Source organism: Lepidochelys kempii, chromosome 2 (genome assembly GCF_965140285.1).
Source record: "Lepidochelys kempii isolate rLepKem1 chromosome 2, rLepKem1.hap1, whole genome shotgun sequence".
NCBI lineage: Eukaryota > Metazoa > Chordata > Testudines > Cheloniidae > Lepidochelys > Lepidochelys kempii.
The window spans coordinates 1212104-1224509 of NC_136381.1; the positions used below are offsets into that span (position 1 = coordinate 1212104).

The 12406-nt window shown below is 62.8% G+C and overlaps 1 protein-coding gene across 1 annotated transcript in view; it reads left to right on the forward strand.

Moving 5' to 3' along the window:
- The first annotated feature begins 572 nt into the window (after positions 1-572).
- GRINA (glutamate ionotropic receptor NMDA type subunit associated protein 1) overlaps positions 573-12406 on the forward strand; it is a 30057-nt gene continuing 18223 nt past the window's right edge. Inside the window, exon 1 of the mRNA XM_073329798.2 lies at positions 573-670. The gene's annotated coding sequence lies outside the window, so the exon portion shown is untranslated. The remainder of the gene's footprint in view (positions 671-12406) is intronic.

Sequence of the window (12406 nt, forward strand, 5' to 3'; positions counted from 1 at the left end):
CCCTCCCCCCGGGTATGGCCTCCTCCCCTGCCCCCTCCCTGGACACAGCCCCCTCCCCCCGGGTATGGCCTCCTCCCCCCGCCCCCTCCCTGGACACAGCCCCCTCCCCCCGGGTATGGCCTCCTCCCCCCCCGCCCCCTCCCTGGATACAGCCCCCTCCCCCCGGGTATGGCCTCCTCCCCCCCCGCCCCCTCCCTGGATACAGCCCCCTCCCCCGGGTATGGCCTCCTCCCCCCCCGCCCCCTCCCTGGATACAGCCCCCGCCCCCCGCCCCCCGGGTATGGCCTCCTCCCCCCCTCGCCCCCTCCCTGGATACAGCCCCCTCCCCCCGGGTATGGCCTCCTCCCCCTGCCCCTCCCTGGATACAGCCCCCTCCCCCCGGGTATGGCCTCCTCCCCCCCCGCCCCCTCCCTGGATACAGCCCCCTCCCCCCGGGTATGGCCTCCTCCCCCCCCCGCCCCCTCCCTGGATACAGCCCCCCCCCCCGGGTATGGCCTCCTCCCTCCGCCCCCGCGGGTCCTTTTCCTGTGGGCGGGGCAGCGCGACGCTCCCGGCAGCGGCGGACGGGGCGGGGCCAGGGGCGGGGCCACGCGACCAGGCCCCTCCCCCGCCCCCTTATCCCCGCCCCCGCCGCAGCCGCAGCGTCCGGAGTCGTTGCGGGGCCTGCTCGGTGAGTGTCTGGCGGGGGGGCTGCCGGGGGCGGGGCGCTGGGGGAGGGCGCTGTGCCGGGGGGGCTCTGGGCTGGGGGGGGCTCTGTGTTGGCGGGGCTGGGGGCTTGGTGCCGTGCCCTGGAGGAGGGGGGGGGCTCTGTGCCGGGGGGGGGCTGGGAGCTCTGGGCCGGGGGGGGGCTCTGGGCCGGGGGGGGGCTGGGGGCTCTGTGTTGGGGGGGGGGGGGGGGCTGGGGGGGGGCTCTGTGCCGGGGGGGGGCTGGGAGCTCTGGGCCGGGGGGGGCTCTGGGCTGGGGGGGGCTGGGGGGCTCTGTGCCGGGGGGGCTGGGGGCTCTGTGTTGGGGGCTGGGGGGCTCTGTGCCGGGGGGGGGCTGGGAGCTCTGGGCCGGGGGGGGCTCTGGGCCGGGGGGGGCCGGGGGGGCTCTGGGCCGGGGGGGCTGGGGGCTCTGTGTTGGGGGCCGGGGGGCTCTGTGCCGGGGGGGCTCTGTTGGGGGGCTGGCTGCAGGTGGGGGGCTGGGGCAGCGGCTGTGAGCGGCGGTGCTGGTCTCAGGGTGGGGGCTTTGGGGGTGAGAGTGTCTGCAGGCTGCCCTGGGTGCGTGGCCCAGCGAGGCTCCCCGGGGGGCGGTGTGTGTTGTTAGCGTGTGGGGGCTGATGTGTTTGGCGTCGCCCAGTCCCTGCCCCGAGGAGCCTACGTGTGCCGTGCTGCCGTCTCACAGGGCCTCTGCGAGGCCCCATGCCGCCCTCCCCGGGCCCCGGCTGCACCCCCGGGCCCCGGCTCCTCCCTTTCACCCAGAGCCTGGCGCACCGGGCCCTGCAGGCTCCGCGGGCAGCCCTTGTGTGTTAGGCTGGCTCCCAGGCCTGTGCTGGGTGTCGCATGTATTTCACGTAGGCCTGTGTGAACCGGGGAAAGGGTAAGTAAATCGGTCGGGGCCGGCAGCAGGGCAGCTGTGTGCGTGAGAGGCCCTGGTCCCGCTCCCATGGGGTGGCACTCATGCCTGATGATTGCTCCCCTCCTGCCCTCTCCTACAATCTGGGTTTCCCCCTTGCTTTGGCCCTGACCCTTGGCCACCAGTTCGTGCCCGCAGGAGGGTGGCAGGATTGCAGGGCATCATCCTCTTTCACCAGAGGGCCTGTGCTGACCCTGTGTCTTCTTGTGGGCTGTGGCGATGCCCATGAGCAGTGCCAGGAGCCCATCTGATGCGGCAGGGTGAGGGCCCTGGCTGCTTGCTATGGCATTTAACGTCACACGTAAGACTTATTGATGGTGTTGGAGCGGGGTAGCATCATGCACCTCTCGCTGGCCGGCTGTCGTGGAGCTTCACATGGACACAGGCCTCATACAATGAGCCTCAGATGTTCTGTGCCCACAGAGTGGCAGCTGCTAAGGGGCATTGGCTCTCAGCGGAGCGATAGAAGCTGGTTCGATTCCTCTTAATTACAGTCTGGCAGCGAGGGCAGGATCCTATCCGCGTGGGCCACGCAGAGAGGCCTCAGGAGAGAAGCGGGTGAAGCTAAAGGGCAGGAGGCTGGGCTGGCTGAGGGCAGGGAGAGCACTGGGTTCCCTGCCGGGGCGGTGCAGCTGGAGAAGGGTTTGTTTTGCTAGGGGCACAGACCAAGTGGGCAGCAGCTCCAGCATTTCCCCTCCAGATATTGGTGTTAAAGCTGGAGCCAGCATTTGCCTGCTGGGCGGAGCTGCTGCCCACTGACCCTGGGCCAGTGAGTGACAGTTGGTCGGGGGAGCTGCCAGACAGCCCTCGGGGGTGTGCGCAGCCCGGGAAAGTGGAAAGGCAAGTGCAGTGAGCCCAGGGCAAGTGAGCAGCTGGAGTCTCCTGAACTCTGTGCACTGGGATGGAGGATATGCAGGACTCCGGCCTGCCTTGCCAGTGCTCCTTTTGGGCATGGGCCGATAGCCGGTGCTTTGCAGGCAGGCCACCCCCTGTGCACCTGGCCAGCCACATGCGCTGGGTGTGGATGGGCAGGGCACACTCCCCCTGAAGCCTGACATCTGATGGCTCGTCCCCTAGTGTTGTTTGTCTGGGCCCCTGGGTGCTACCCCAGTCGGGCCCCTGCAGTCTTGGTCTTGCTTTGCCATGTAACCCTTCTGCGGAGAACGGCCAGGCATCACTGTGGCTGCGGGCGGCTCTCATCCTGCTGCCTGAGGGTCGCAGCACTCTTGACAGCAGGTAGCTGGTCTGGGTAGGGCAAATGCTGGGCCCAGCCAACTCGGCAGTCCTGTCTGATCAAGAGGGCTGGTGGCCCCAGAGTAGCAGTCTGGGCTGGAGGTAGCACGGTGGGCATTTCCCCCGGGAAACCTCTCTGAGGGGGTGCTGAGCTCTTGCGCCCATCGGGAGGGGTGAATCCAGCTCTCTGTGACTTGCGCTGAATTCTGCACCCGTGCAGTGAGCCCTTGTGCTGGGCCAGAGCCTGCCTAGGGAAAGGTGCCCTGCTCTGCGCTGCCAGCCCAGGAGAGAGGCTGCAGCGTGGTCCCGTGCCAGCCACCTGCTCTCCTCCCTTAGCAGCTCCAGCCCCTGCCCAGGCTGCGGTGTCTGGAGGCTACCCATAGATGCCCTGTGGGTGCGGTGCTCCCCATTCCAGGACCGGAAGCGTCTGGCCTGCCTGAAGGACAGCAGCACTTGTGTTGGTCTCTACGGTGCCATGCTTATTCAGCAGGTCCTTGTGAAAGTGCACGGCCAGCGCTGCTTTGAGAGCTCGGAGCAGGCGGGGGCTGTGCAAGCTTCCTCCACAGTCCTTCTGCCAGTGCCCCTGGGTCCTGACCTGCAGCCCCCCCGGCTCCTCCCCGCAGGGCTGCTGCTGCCCCTCAATCCAGCTCTAGGATCCTCTCGCCTAAAGCCCCGGAGCTAGTGCCACCATCCCAGGCTAAGGCTGGTGGCTGCAGGGGCTGCAAGCCAGAGGCCAGCGATAGCTCGGCTGCGGTACCCAGGGCGCTGGCTGGGCGCCCTGCCTCAGGCTGCCGGGGAGGGTCCAGGCGTTTAGAGCCCTTCCCTTTTGGTCTTAAATGTAAACGGTCTGACCTGAGCCTGGGGATTGGTTCCAGTGGTGCCGCTGGCCCAGGTGCTTTCTCCCCCGGTGACCCCACGCCAGGTTAGCCAGCGTTCCTGCAGCGCAGGGCCAGATCCAGGAGGCTCTGGCTCATGCTGCTAGCCAAATGTCCGGCAGGGTCACCCCAGCCCTGCTGCAGCCGCACTGTCGCCAGGCCCTGCGATGTGCCCGCTACTACCCGGCTGACGGGGGTTGTAGGCAGGTGAAAATAGCTTTTGTCGGTGCCTCTCTCAGCTCGTCATGTGTGGGCAGGTCATTTCTTTAGCCTGTCAGCTGGCAGCATGGAGCTCGGCTGCACCCAGGTGCTGCCTTGAACTGGCTCAGTTCTGCAGCCCCAACGCCCAGGCTGTCTCCTGGAACTGGCGCAGAAAGCGCTGGCTTGGTGCTAACCAGGGCTGCTACGCAAACAGAACGTTGGGGATCATTGGGAAATGGATAGAGACTAAGACACAAAATATCTTATTGCCTCTCTATAAATCCATGGTACACCCACAGCTTGAATGCTGAATGCAGATGTGGTCTCCCCGTCTCAAGAAAGGTACATTGGAGTTGGAAAAAGTTCCGAAAAGGGCAACAAAAATGATGAGGGGTATGGAATGGCTTCCGTCTGAGGAGAGATTAATAAGATTGGGACTTTTCAGCTTGGAAAAGAGACGACTAAGGGGGGATAAGATAGAGGTCTATAAAATCATGACTGGTGTGGAGAAAGTCAGTAAGGAAGAGGTGGGTTTTTTGTTGTTGTTTACTCCTTCTCATACCACAAGAACCAGGGGTCACCCAATGAAATGAACAGGCAGCAGGTTTAAATCAAACCAAAGGAAGCATTTCTTCACATAACGCACAGTCAACCTGTGGAACTCTTTGCCAGAGGATGTTATGAAGGCCAAGACTATAACAGGGTTCAAAAAAGAACTAGGTAAGTTCTTGGAGGATAGGGCCATCAATGGCTATTAGCCAGGATGGGTAGGGATGGTGGCCCTAGCCTCTGTTTGCCAGAAGCTGGGAATGGGCGACGGGATGGATCGCTTGGTGATTCACTGTTCTGTTCATTCCCTCTGGGGCCCCTGGCACTGGCCACAGTTGGAAGACGGGATGCTGGGCTAGATGGACTTTTGCTCTGACCCAGTGTGGCCATTCTTATGATTAGACCCAGCAGGTTGTTCTGGGCTCTGGATTCCATCTAGCTGCTAGTCCCCTTCGCTGGTTGCCAGTTCTGTTCCCCAAATGCGCTGGGCGTCAGGGTTGGCGCTCATTGCTGCGGGCTCGGAGGGGGCTGCACAGAGATGCTGACAGGAAGCTGGGCTTGTGTGCACAGATTCTCTTGCTGCAGCTTTTCCGTCTGGTGCCTGTTTTTCTAGCTCCCTTGGGGCATTCTCTCTGCCTGTGGCTTGCTAGTGTTTACGTTCAGGCTGTTTGGTGCAGGTCTCTGGCTCGCAGAGCAGGTCCTGGCAGAGGCCACGCTTGGCGTCTCAGGCCCTGCTCTGCAGAGCCTTTCCTCGGGCTCTGACAAGCTGCTTCTGTCACAGCAGCAACAAGGCACCCGGCATGTTTTGAGTAGCAGCATTTCTCGCTTTGCCGCAGTCCAGTGCAGGCTCTGCTGGTGTTGGAGCTCACCCGCCCCCTCTGCTCACCGCCCCCCGGTTGCACCTGCTCCCTGGCTGTGCCTGGAGTTTCTCTGGTGCGGATCCAGCCCGAGAACTGGAGCCCCGGGCGACGGAGCTGCAGAGAGACCCCGGGGGCTGCGTGCAGTGAAGGGGTGTGAGCCTGAGAGGAAATAGTGCAGAATGTGGGCTGGGCAGATGGAGCCAGGCTGGCTGCACAGAGGTGGCCAGGGCAGGAGCTCTTGCTTCCGAGGGGGCTGCCTGCCTTCTTTAGTGCTCCCTCTCTCTGCCCCCCTCCCTGCGGTATCTGAGCAGCACCCTTGGGCCCCCCTGCGAGGCAGGGAGGCGTTAGCGCCATGTGACTGAGGCCCAGAGGCAGGCAGAGTCCAGCTGAGCCAGGAGCTGCATCAGGTCCCTCCAGTCCCAGCCCAGTGCTCCGTCCACTAGACCCTCCTTGATTTGGAGCTAGCCGCACAACATGGGTCTCTGGCTCAGCATTGGCATGTGCTGCTGATGCTGCTCCTCACCCTGGGCCATGCCCTGCTGGGCCAGGCCAGACGCAGCCCCGAGCAGTTCAACAGCCTGGGGTGGGGACAGGGGAGGGGCCAAGGCATCAGCTGCTACAGGACAATGGTTCCCAGCCGTTGTGGTTGGGAATAACACCTTGTCACGGAGTGTGGGGGAGTCCAGGCCCTGCACCCCTCTTCCTGGGATCCACTGAGACTCTCAGCCAGCCAGTAAAACGGAAGGTTTATTGGACAACAGGAACACAGTCCACAACAGAGCTTGTGGGTACAACCAGGACCCCTCAATCACGTCCTTCTGGGGGAGCAGGGAGCTTAGACCCCAGCCCTGGGGTTCCCTGCGTTCCTCCACCCAGCCCCAAACTGAAACTAAACCCACCCAGCAGGTTCCCTGCTGCAGCCTCTGTTCACATTCCTGGGCAGAGGTGTTACCTCCCCCTCCCCCTCCTGGCTCAGGTGACAGGCTCTCAGGTCTCCCATCCCCAGGGCACATTCCCAGGTCACCACTCCCCCCTCCCTGCTGAGTCACATCCTCACATCTCTCCCCCCTTCGAGACTGAACGGAGCGGGGTCACGCTGACCAGTGACCTGGGGAAGTTCGGGGCCCCCTCTCCGGGACAGCGCATCCGCTATCAGGTTGGCACTTCCCTTCACGTGGACCACGTCCATGTCGTAATCCTGCAGGAGCAAGCTCCATCTCAGGAGTTTGGTGTTGGCTCCTTTCATCTGGCGCAGCCAGGTCAGGGGAGAGTGGTCGGTGTAGACGGTGAAGTGTCGCCCGAAGAGATAGGGCTCTAGATTCTTGAGGGCCCACACCATGGCCAGGCACTCCTTCTCGATGGCCGCGTAGTGTTGCTCCCGGGGTAGCAACTTCTTGCTCAGGTACACGATGGGGTGTCTCTCCCCCTTTTCGTCCTCCTGCATTAACACTGCCCCCAGTCCCGTGTCGGAGGCGTCGGTGAACACCACAAAGGGCTTGTCAAAGTCTGGGTTTGCCAGAACTGGGCCACTGACCAGAGCCTCCTTCAGCGCCCGGAAAGCCACCTGGCACTGCTCGGTCCAGACCACCTTGTCTGGCTTCCCCTTCTTGCATAGCTCCGTGATGGGGGTGGCGATGGCGCTAAAGTGGGGCACAAATCTTCGGTAGTATCCTGCCATCCCAATAAAGGCTTGGACCTGCTTTTTGGTGTGGGGAGCGGGCCAGTCTCTGATCACCTCCACCTTGGCTGGTTCCAGCTTTAGGCGGCCGCTCCCCACCCGATGGCCCAGGTAAGATACTTCCGCCATCCCCACCTTGCACTTCTCCGCTTTTACAGTCAGCCCAGCCCCCTGGAGTCGGTCCAGCACTTGTCTAACCTGGGACACGCGGTCCTCCCAGGTCTGGCTAAAGACACAGATGTCATCAATATATGCCACGGCAAAACTCTCCATCCCCCTCAGTAGCTGGTCCACCAGGCGCTGGAAGGTGGCCGGCGCTCCCTTGAGGCCGAAAGGCAGGGTCAGGAACTCATAGAGCCCCAGAGGGGTGATAAAGGCCGATTTCAGCCGGGCATCTGCATCCAGCGGCACTTGCCAGTAGCCCTTTGTAAGGTCCATGGTGGTAAGGTACCGAGCTCCTCCCAGCTTGTCTAGGAGCTCGTCCGGCCTGGGCATGGGGTAGGCATCAGATACAGTGATGGCATTGAGCTTCCGATAGTCCACCCAGAACCGGACCGACCCGTCCTTTTTGGGGACCAGCACCACTGGCGAGGCCCAAGGGCTGGCCGATGGCTGGATCACCCCCAAAGCCAGCATGTCCCGGACCTCTCTTTCCAGGTCCTGAGCAGTTTTCCCTGTGACTCGGAAGGGGGAGCATCTTATTGGCGGGTGCGACCCTGTCTGCACCCGGTGGACAGTCAGATTAGTGCGTCCAGGCTGGTTGGAAAACAGCTGTCGGGACGGATGCAGCACCTCCCTGACCTCAGCTTGCTGGGCAGGGGTTAGCTGATCCGAGAGGGGAATTGTTTCCAGCGGGGAACCAGCTCTGGTCCCAGGGAATAGATCTACTAAAGGGTCATCTCCCTGCTCTTCCCACTGTCCACACACGGCCAACACCACATTCCCCCTGGCATAATATGGCTTCATCATATTCACATGGTACACCCGGCGGTGGTGCGCCCGGTTCGACAGCTCCACCACATAGTTTACCTCATTGAGCTGCTTGACGACCTTGAAAGGGCCCTCCCAGGCGGCCTGTAGTTTGTTCTTTCTCACTGGGATAAGAACCATCACCTGATCCCCGGTGGCGTAGGCACGGGCCCGCGCCGTGCGGTCATACCAGACCTTCTGCTTCCTCTGGGCTCTGGCCAGATTCTCCCTGGCCAGGCCCATGAGTTCCGCCAGTCTCTCTCGGAAGATCAGGACATACTCCACCACTGTCTCTCCATCGGGAGTGGCCTTCCCCTCCCACTCGTCTCTCATCAGGTCCAGGGGGCCCCTCACCCTCCTTCCATATAGCAGTTCGAAAGGCGAAAATCCGGTAGACTCCTGGGGCACCTCCCTGTACGCGAACAGCAGGTGAGGTAAGTACTTGTCCCAATCCTGCGGGTGCTGGTTCATAAAGGTTTTCAGCATCATCTTTAGCGTCCCGTTAAACCTCTCCACCAGCCCGTTGGACTGGGGGTGATAAGCTGAGGCCCAGTCGTGCCGGACCCCACATTTCTCCCACAAGCACCGGAGCAGGGCCGACATGAAGTTGGAGCCTTGGTCTGTCAAGACTTCCTTGGGGAACCCCACTCGGCTGAAAATGGTCAGGAGCGCATCGGCCACGGTGTCTGCTTCAATGGAAGCTAAGGGCACTGCCTCGGGGTAGCGGGTGGCAAAATCTACCACCACCAGAATGTATTTCTTCCCCGACCGGGTCGTCCTGCTGAGAGGCCCCACGATGTCCATGGCCACCTTCTGGAAAGGCTCCTCTATGATGGGCAAAGGTCTCAAAGCCGCTTTCCCCTTGTCCCGGGCCTTCCCCACCCTCTGACAGGGGTCACAGGATCGGCAATACTGCCGGACCGTGGTAAAGACCCCGGGCCAGTAAAAGTTCTGTAGCAACCTCTGCCGGGTGCGCCGGATTCCCTGGTGCCCCGCGAGGGGGATGTCATGGGCCAGGGACAGGAGCCTGCGGCGATACTTCTGGGGGACCACCAGCTGCCTCCTGACCCCACAGGACTCTGCTTCCCCTGGGGGAGCCCATTCTCGGAACAGGAACCCCTTCTCCCACAGGAACCTCTCCTGGCAGCCTCTCCTCATGGTCCGTCCCACCCTGAGGTCGGCCAGGTCCCTGAGCTTCCGCAAGGAGGGATCTTTCCTCAACTCGGCCTGGAACTCAGCGGCTGGGGCAGGGACGGGGCCCGGTTCCCTCTTGCTGGCCAGGTCTGAGGCCTCAGCCTCTCTGAGCCGGGCCCCTCGGCGCTCCCTCCCCACCAGGGTAGGGTCCTGCGCCTCCGGTGTGATACCCTCCCCGAGGTCAGGGCGCAGTGCCCCTCGCCGGCTCTGGCTACGCGTCACAACCAGGGCGGTCTGGGGCTTGCTTGGCCAGTCCTCTAGGTCTCCCCCCATCAAAACCTCAGTGGGCAAATGGTGGTGTACCCCCACATCCTTGGGGCCCTCCTTGGCCCCCCATTTCAGGTGTACCCTTGCCACAGGCACCTTAAATGGGGTCCCGCCCACCCCTGTCAGGGTCAGGTAGGTGTTGGGCACCACCCGATCTGGGGCCACCACCTCAGGCCGGGCCAGCGTCACCTCCGCGCCCGTATCCCAGTATCCATTGACCTTCCTCCCATCCACCTCCAGGGGAACAAGGCACTCTCTCCGGAGGGACAGCCCCGCGCCCACCCTGTAAACCGAGCACCCTGAGTCCAGAGCCTCCAGCCCTCTGGCGGAGTTGGCCTGGGGTACTCTTCCCTCCTGAGCAGGTGGTAAACTGGCAGCCCCCCTTGCCTGGGTCGTCTGCCCCTCGTCCAGCTGGGTCCCTACCCAGTTAACCCTGGGTAGGTTGGGTCTGCTCAGTCTGTCCCTGAGCCCGGGGCACTGGGACCGTACGTGGCCTCTCTGGCCACAGTGATAGCAGCTCAGGTCACGTTGGTCCCCTCGAGCGGGTCGGAGGGGCCCGACGCCAGGCGTTCCCCGTGGGAGGGGGTTCTCCCTATTTCCCCGCTGGGAGGCCCCCTGGTGACTCTCTCTCTGCATCGGGGGGGGCCTGTTCTTTTGGGACTCCTCCCGGCTACCCCCTGACCGACTGTTCGCAAACTCGTCGGCCAGCTGCCCTGCGTGCTGGGGGTTCTCCAGCTTTTTGTCCACCAACCACAGCCTCCGGTCGGAAGGGCACTGATCATACAGTTGCTCCAGTACGATTAGGTCAAGCAGGTCCTCTTTAGCTCGGGCCCCAGCTGTCCACTTGCGGGCATACCCCTGCATCCGGTTGACCAGTTGTAGGTAGGTGACCTCAGGCGTTTTACACTGACTCCGGAACCTTCTCCGGTACATCTCGGGGGTCAGCCCAAACTCACGGAGCAGGGCCTGTTTGAACAGTTCATAGTCCCCTGCCTCCGCCCCTGTCATCTGGCTGTACACCTCCACGGCTTTGGGGTCCAGTCAGGGGGTGAGGAACTGGAGCCTGTCTGCAGGGTCAACCCTGTGCATCTCGCAGGCATTCTCAAAGGCCGTCAGGAAGCTATCTATGTCCTCCCCCTCCTTCCGCTGGGCCAGGAAGCACTTATCAAAGCTCCTTGCAGCCTTGGGTCCCCCCTCACTCCCCGCAGCTGGGGCCCCACTGCTCCTCAGCCTGGCCAGCTCCAGTTCATGCTGCCTTTGTTTCTCCTTCTCCTGACGCTCATGTTGACGTTGTTTCTCCTCATGTTGACGTTGTTTCTCATGATCCTCCAGCTCCCTCATTTTCATCTCCCTCTCCCATTCCAGCCGCATCCGCTCCAGGGATGGGGAGCTCTGCCGGGAGGATCCCCTGCTGGCTGCCGGGGTCAGGGTGCCCTCGGTATTCACTGGGCTTCCCCCAACCCCTTCCCCAGGCATAGGTAGGAAGGGTCTCGGGATGTCCTCGGCAGCAGTCTGACCCCTCCCAGCCCGGTCAGGCCCCAGGGCCCATGCTGCGTCTGCCGGGCGGCTTCCCTCAGGGACAGGGATCGGGTCATCCAAGCGATCCCTCTCCTCCAACTGGGCAATCAGCTGTTCCTTGGTGGACCTCCCGATGCGCAGCCCCCTCTGCCTGCACAGCTCCACCAGGTCGCTCTTCAGGCGTTTAGCGTACATCTCCCTGCTGGCCACTCGCAGGCCGGGCAGCTTCCCACGGTTTCCAGGAAAAGCCCTTAGTGTGCCAGTCCTTCTTGAGGTCACCGACTCTTTGCCAGGGTCGAGCTGCAGACTCCTCCGCCCCTGGGACCGCTCGCTGCAATCCCCCGGGGGCCCCTGTTACTGCAAAAGTCCTTCTCTCTGGTCACACATTCCCAGGGGTTAACCGCCCCCCGAAACCATCTCTCTCTGAATCTTCAGCACGCCTGGTCCCTGTCAATTCCCCTTCGTTTTACTGTTCCCCAGTCACTTACTGCAGGAAGCGCCGTTCACAGGGTGCAGTACATCCCACCGCTGCCACCAGTTGTCACGGAGTGTGGGGGAGTCCAGGCCCTGCACCCCTCTTCCTGGGATCCACTGAGACTCTCAGCCAGCCAGTAAAACAGAAGGTTTATTGGACAACAGGAACACAGTCCACAACAGAGCTTGTGGGTACAACCAGGACCCCTCAATCACGTCCTTCTGGGGGAGCAGGGAGCTTAGACCCCAGCCCTGGGGTTCCCTGTGTTCCTCCACCCAGCCCCAAACTGAAACTAAACCCCCCCAGCAGGCTCCCTTCTCAGCCTGTCTTCACATTCCTGGCAGAGGTGTTACCTCCCCCTCCCCCTCCTGGCTCAGGTGACAGGCTCTCAGGTCTCCCATCCCCAGGGCACATTCCCAGGTCAACGCTCCCCCCTCCCTGCTGAGTCACATCCTCACACACCTCACCCAGTGCAGTCTGCCTGAGTCTGCAGACCGGCACGCTGCTTTCAAAGCTCCGAGCTGCTCTGGGGCAGTTCTCCGGCCTGTTACCCAGGAACTCAGCCTAGATCCGTGTTCCCTTTTGGCCTCGGGGTCTCCCCAAATGGCAGCAGCATCGAATGGGCAAGGCTCCAGGCTAGTGAGGCACATCTAGCAGACGCTCCAGGGCTGGGAGCTGACCCGAGACCCCAAGGGGCAGAGGTTAGCGATGATGATTAGCCATTGGAGCTGCTCCCCTGGGGCCCCACGTGGAGTCTGTAAACCCAGACTGGATCTTTCCAAGTGCTCTGTTCTAGCTCAGCCAGGGGTTACGGGCTGGCTGCAGGAGTCACTGGGTGAGACTGACCCAGGAGGGCACTAGACCATCATGGTCCCTCCTGGCCTTGAGATGGCTCTGCTGCAGCTTGGGGAGTCTCGGAGCGGGAGGCGCTGGAGTGATCTGGGGGGTGGGGGGAAATGATCTGAACCCCCT